Raw genomic sequence first — 6,725 nt, forward strand, 5'->3', positions numbered from 1 at the left:
ACTCTCAATTATATATATATATAATAATAATAATTTAAAAAACTATTTTTCTTTTATTGCACGAAAAAGAGCAGCCTGGACACTCTATTAAATATATTTCTGTGTTCCACATCAGATTAAGCAAATTAACTTTCAATTTCAGCGAATTAGCAGTGAGCAGTTTGGACATTTTTAATGACCTTTTTCATAGTCTAAACAGACTTTCATGAAAAAAAATAAAAATTTACTCAGACTCTAAAACAACTTTCCTTTTCTGCTGACATCATCAAGGCCGCTTATTGTATGTTTTAACTACCTTATTCCATTTTCATATGTAAAGGCCACTTTTCACGATCCAATCAGTTACCAATGAAAAAAAATCAAGATTCGTCTCACAATTTCATCTCATCAAATACCCAATTTCACTTGGAAATACATCACATTACACAAGTAAATATTTGAGGAAGACTATAAGGATGTGCTCTCTCTCTCTACTCCCCTCTAGTGTATGAAGTGAAGACACAGCGGTCTCGGAGGGGATGCGTGGATAAAGAAAGCATGACTTGTTGGAATCTGGTTGGAGGGTGGTTGGGGTCAACAACGTCACTGCCAGCTAAACTTAAAATATTCTCGGTACACAAAACCACACACATTCCAAACCACACAATGTTCCTGCTGTCCTCGTTTTTTGTTTGCATTCATTATATATATGCATACATATACATGTCTAAAAAGTGTAAATATATAAATAAAATTAATATATTGCTTGAAATATTAATATAATTAAGTACTAGTAAATTAAAAAAAATATATATATATATATATATATATATATATATACTCTCAATTATATATATATATAATAATAATAATTTAAAAAACTATTTTTCTCTGCCAGCTAAACTTAAAATATTCTCGGTACACAAAACCACACACATTCCAAACCACACAATGTTCCTGCTGTCCTCGTTTTTTGTTTGCATTTTTTTTTCTTCCCAGTTCTACTTACCCAAGACAGTAGGAGCAGATTGCACTTGAGTGTGCCGCAGTAGCCCACCATAGCCACGATGATTAGAAAACAGCACACGGCGATGACGACAGGATGGACGACGGGGGAGTATGTGAGACCGAGCTTAACTTAGACTGAATATTTCTAAATATCTAATTAAAGATCACACATATCTGTATAAATCTGAAATGTTCTACTCTAGTTAATTTCCTGTTATGTTATAATATCCTATTTTACAGTCATGGAAGAAGGGCTGATTCAGCATGTTACTGCAGTGCAACTTTGGAAACCTACTCATTGTGTACAATCAGATTTTAACACAATTTTCTCTGTTGATTCCCATTCCTGTCATGATGTGAGCCACAGAGGACTCAGTAACGACTTGAATTATAATACACACCTTGGTGATAAATTGCTTTTTGTCAACACTAATTAGATATCACTCGCCTCCAGGATAATATTGATACTTTTGGGATTTTTCTTCCAGTTTTGCAGAGTTTTCCTTTAATGCTTGAAAGGATTTGGGGGGCAAAAACTACACAATTACAAAGCATACACAAATTAATGGTTCACAACCCAGGCCCTGTCTCAACTGGCGACTTAATGTATTTATCTGATTTCTTCCCCAGAACTGCACACCTCATTCATGCTTGTAATTACTTCATAAGCTCGAGGCAATTTGATCCAAACTGGTTGAAAAGTGGGAAAACAGTAAATTAGACCTTTACATGGACCGTTGCCCCGAATGAAAGGATTTTACGGCTCACACCTGTCCGTCCGCTACCACTCACCTGGTGTCAGCGGTTAAGGTGAACACATTGTTCAGGTGATCCCTGAGGCAGGCGGACACTCCCAGCACACACAGGGCCATAAGCTTGGGGGGGGAATAGAGAAGAAAACTTGAAGGTACTTGAGCCACAATTAAACATGGATATCCTTATTTTTGACAAAGATAATACAAGCAAGAAAACATTTTCCAAAAACATTCTCCCCCCAAAAGTTTTGATTTTTGTTTTAATATTTGTTTCAAGATTTAATCTATTATATATTTTATTGTTAACACTTTACAATAAGGTCTATTAGATAATGTTAATGCATTAACAGTTAGCAATACCTTTGTTACAATATTGTTATTTATACTTTAACTTTTAATTGTAATTTATATATATATATATATATATATATATATATATAGTATAGAAATACGACAGCACACGGCGATGACGACAGGATGGACGACGGGGGAGTATGTGAGAACGGCTGCCTCCTCCAGTCTGAGGGAAAGAGAGAGAGGAAGAGTCATTTCTTGGCAGGCCTTTTGTTTATTTATCCGTCCATCCTGCTCACTTGTCTCTTCCTCCTCTCATAGGGCAGCATATTTGAGTAATACACCAGTTGCAAATAAACTGTGATTATACTCTGTAGGAATGCAAGCTCTCTCTCTCTTCCTGTTTCTTGCTGTCTCTACTTCTGTTTGGCTTTCTTTTGCTCCAGTTCTCTAAGATGCAACACTGTTTTTAAGATGCAACACTACATTTTTAAGGAATTATCTGGGTTCGGTACACATTATGCTCAATCGACAGCTTTTGTGGCATAATGTTGTATACCGCAATTTCAACAAAGTAATTTCCACTTTTTATATAGAAAAGCCAAAAATCTGTTTACGGTGAGACACTTACAGTGGAACTGAGGCCAATCTGCAAGCATTAAAATACTCTCAATTTCAGTAGTATAGCCACAAGATGCAAACAATGTGCATGTAAATATGATTTTACTGTGAAAAAAATACTACTAGCCTATTCTGTGTAAACGTATATATCCACTTACCATGATAATGTAATACTATTAATCCTAAAACGACTGTAAAATTATTTAAACAGATTTACTTTGTTTTAACAGAAGAATGACGGTGTTTTTAGAAAATGAAAAGCTGCATGTCTCTTGTTGTAAAACCTCTGAAAGTGGGCCCTATTCACTTCCATTGTAAGTGTATTACCATAACACCTAGTTTTCATTTTATGATTAAAAAAGTAATGATATAATCAATTAATCATTATTAGTTCACATAAATAATTGCTGTCGATTGAGCTTAACTTATACTAGTTCATATTATGTTTCATTCTGCAGAGATTGCATGTTTTGTATTTTTGTTAACTTGTAATGTAAAAATAACATTTAATATTAATAAAAAATTATTAAAAATTACATTAACAAAAACTATTTTATTTTTACTGAATAAATTAATACAGATATTTATATCTCAATACTTTTATAAAGTAATTATTTTTAAACATTTATTTTTGGCATGCATTTTTCTTATTTAATGTGATTTTTATATATTATATAAAAAATTATCAAAAAAAAACATGGATATCCTTATTTTTGACAAAGATAATACAAGCAAGAAAACATTTTCCAAAAACATTCTCCCCCCAAAAGTTTTGATTTTTGTTTTAATATTTGTTTCAAGATTTAATCTATTATATATTTTATTGTTAACACTTTACAATAAGGTCTATTAGATAATGTTAATGCATTAACAGTTAGCAATACCTTTGTTACAATATTGTTATTTATACTTTAACTTTTAATTGTAATTTATAGTAATTTATATATATATATATATTTATATATTTTACAACTTTTGATTTTATAATGTATTAGTAAATGCTGAAATTAAAATACGAGATCAATAAAGTATTTTTAATTGTTAACTGGTTTTAATTGTTTCTGGCTGCCAAATATCAGACTTCATACAGCCACTAAAAATCCCATTTGGACCACCTGGTAAAAATTGGCATCCTTTGCTTACAGATGTCATTTGGTTTGATTGCGTAATGCTATAAAATTCATGCATTTTAGTTGTGGCTTAGACTTTGGAGACTTTAGACAAAAAAAGGTACATAACTGGATTCATATGTAGCCTGCCTTTTCGAATTTGTAGGTGTAAATAAGTTACAAAGATGTACCTTTTAGCTTTTGTATATTAGTATATTGCCCCAGTGACAGCTTTGTACAGCATTTTTTTTCTTGAGTGTATTAAAAAACAAGCAAGCATTGCATGGATCTGTATTTGTGTACTTGGTTGGCTTGGAAACCTATTTAGGTACTGTGCTATATTTGACATGCTGCAATATTACTGGCATGAGTTTAGTTTGCCCTACGCAGGCATTCTTGGTCTAAAAACACACCCTGGTGTTTATCACATTTAATTCCCTAAAAATAGCGCCCGGCAGAATGTGAGCTGTGCGCCATTCGAGCATAGCTGGGATACGGGCTGTCCTCTACATAAAGATAACATAGGACGGGGAGGGAGGGAACACAGATTGCGCGTGTGTCGGAGAGTGAGTGTCTGTTGCGCGTCTTGGAGAGCGCAGAGCGCACAGCAGCACCGAGCCATGTAACGTGAGCGCTCGCCCAGCCACCTGCTCCGACTTGGACTCGTCTTACCCAGAAGAGAAAGTTGAGCGCGTAGAGCAGACAGCGCAGACACTTCACCGAATCCTCCCGGGCCATTCTGAGCGCACCAACTGCTCGCCAAAAGACCTCATTTTAACTTCTGCCACCACGGCACCATAACCGCTGAGAAGAAAAGTCAGTTCGAAAATTGCGTAAAGCATTTTTAAAAGTTTAACAATCGTACAGCTTGCTTGAGATGTCATGTGGAATACATCACTGCTGCAGAAACCAGTCTAAAGGGGTTGCTGGTCTTAATTGGTCTTCCACCCCAAACTGAACTAAAGTGGTTTTGCACACTCAGCTAAACTAGCTAAAAATCAGCTTAAACCATCTAAGACCAGCTGGCTAGGCTGGTAAACCACCTTTGACCACAGAAGAACATCTGAAGACCAGCTAAGTGCATGTTAAGACCACCTGAAGACCAGTTTGGCCATCAGGCTGGTTTAAGATGTTTTTACAGAGATTTTTGAAATCATACCATGTCATAAATCCTTGTGCGCGTTCAACTCGCATCCAGAATGTCTTGCAATGGTGTTATAAATATCCGTGGGATGTTTAGGAAGCAACATGTGGTTTTAAAAAGAGCAAGTTGCAACTTTCTCCTCTCCGACGGCTATTAAATTCACTTTGACACTTTTCACACCAAAAAAAATCCCTGGAGTATCCAAAAAAGACAAAGAAAAACGCTCAAGGGAAGGCACTACACAGACGATCCCTTTATATTTTGTCCAGCATGAAGTTGCAGGAAACTCCTCAAACTTAGTTGCGCCTGCAATGAAAAATCATACTTGTGTTCCTAACGGAGCTGCGCGCAACAGCCGGGCGTTTTCGCTGCGATCCATTCAATGTCACTGTCATTCCAGGCGTTATATACTCCAGCCAGGGCCAGCTGTGTGCACCTCGCCTTTCCACAAGTGTTGTGTTTAATTTGTGCTTGTAAGAGACTTTCACTCCAAACGCGCGAGTGTCATCCGGAGCAGCGGTGCCTCCGGGTCCTAAAGGCAAACTCGGGGTCATCATATCCATCCCGATTATGGCAAGCCTTTTTAACATTTATTCATATATAGACCAACTTGTGTCTATATGGAAGCTAATTTACGCTGCTGGATAAAGAAAGAAAGAGAGAAAGAAGTTAATTCCAACTTTTCATCTCACAATTCTGACTTTTTCGAAATATTACAATTGTTTATATCTCACAAGTCAGACTTTAATCTTACAGTTCTGAAATATAAACTCAGAAATGCAAAAAAAAAAAAATTTTTTTTAATTGTGATATAAAAAGTTACAATTATCTTTATTTTTGTGTATACTAAAAAATGATGGGTTAAATATAACCCAGCGCTGGGTTAAGCTATACTGGTACTAATTTAATTAATTTACAAAAGCATTAATAACTATAAGTTTATTAATATGTTGTTTTAATGAATCCATAACATTGGGCAACATTGACTACTATTACAGCACTTCTTAATTTAGTTCTCTCACAAAGTGGCCTATATTCTAACACTCAGGGTGTAAATATTTCATATTGGTAATAGTTAGGTTATTAAATATATTAATTGCTAAACATTTTTCAAGACTTGAAAATTACTCATTAAATAAAAAAATCAAAGTAAAACTGTACTTTCGTTCACAAGCACACAACATGCAAAACCAATACAGTCTGCATTGTTTTATTTGGAGCATCCTAACTGCTGACTGATTGATATTATTTGATATTCTAGTGTGCAAATATAGCACCAGGAAACTCAGATGAAAAGAAATATAAAAAAACAACTAGAAATAGCTTTCAAACTGCCACAAATGCAGATGGAACAGTCATCAGAGGAGCCACATTTCCTGTTTATGAGCTCGAGCATATTTTTATTTGATCTAAATTGAGAGCTGAGGTCCAATGTCACTTTGTGGAACACTTCTTGTCTACAACTGTGTGGTAATTTTGTCTTGGAAATTAAAGGTTTTAATGGGATGTTTTATAAAAGCCTCCACCACGACTGCTCCAAGTCATAACTGTCTACAATGAGTGTGGGGTCAAGCTGAGGTTTTTTCCTCTCAAGAAACAGCTGGGTAGTTACATTGTCTTCCACGGGCAAATTTCTAGTGGTATATGTTACAAAAGACTCTTACACACAGACAACACCAAATTGTAACTGTCTAGACTCAGTCTAGAGCAAACGTGTGAACTGTCATCAGGTATTGCAGTCAGTGCTGCCCTCCAAAGGCCAAAACTGAAACCTGTCAAATGAGATACTAAACAGAAGTGCAAGGGTTGTGAGTG

General features: G+C 35.4%; 1 long non-coding RNA gene and 1 pseudogene across 1 annotated transcript in view; one reads left to right on the forward strand and one right to left on the reverse strand.

The window, feature by feature from the left end:
* The window catches only part of LOC107745000 (uncharacterized), a 20,064-nt gene extending 19,401 nt beyond the window's left edge, over positions 1 to 663 (forward strand). The window contains exon 4 of the long non-coding RNA XR_001640552.1: positions 485 to 663. This is a non-coding gene — a long non-coding RNA (uncharacterized LOC107745000). The remainder of the gene's footprint in view (positions 1 to 484) is intronic.
* The window catches only part of LOC107744999 (tetraspanin-12-like), a 23,272-nt pseudogene extending 17,886 nt beyond the window's left edge, over positions 1 to 5,386 (reverse strand).
* Between the last annotated feature and the right edge of the window lie 1,339 nt (positions 5,387 to 6,725).

Source organism: Sinocyclocheilus rhinocerous, unplaced genomic scaffold (genome assembly GCF_001515625.1).
Source record: "Sinocyclocheilus rhinocerous isolate Xijiao unplaced genomic scaffold, SAMN03320098_v1.1 scaffold2032, whole genome shotgun sequence".
Classification (NCBI taxonomy): domain Eukaryota; kingdom Metazoa; phylum Chordata; class Actinopteri; order Cypriniformes; family Cyprinidae; genus Sinocyclocheilus; species Sinocyclocheilus rhinocerous.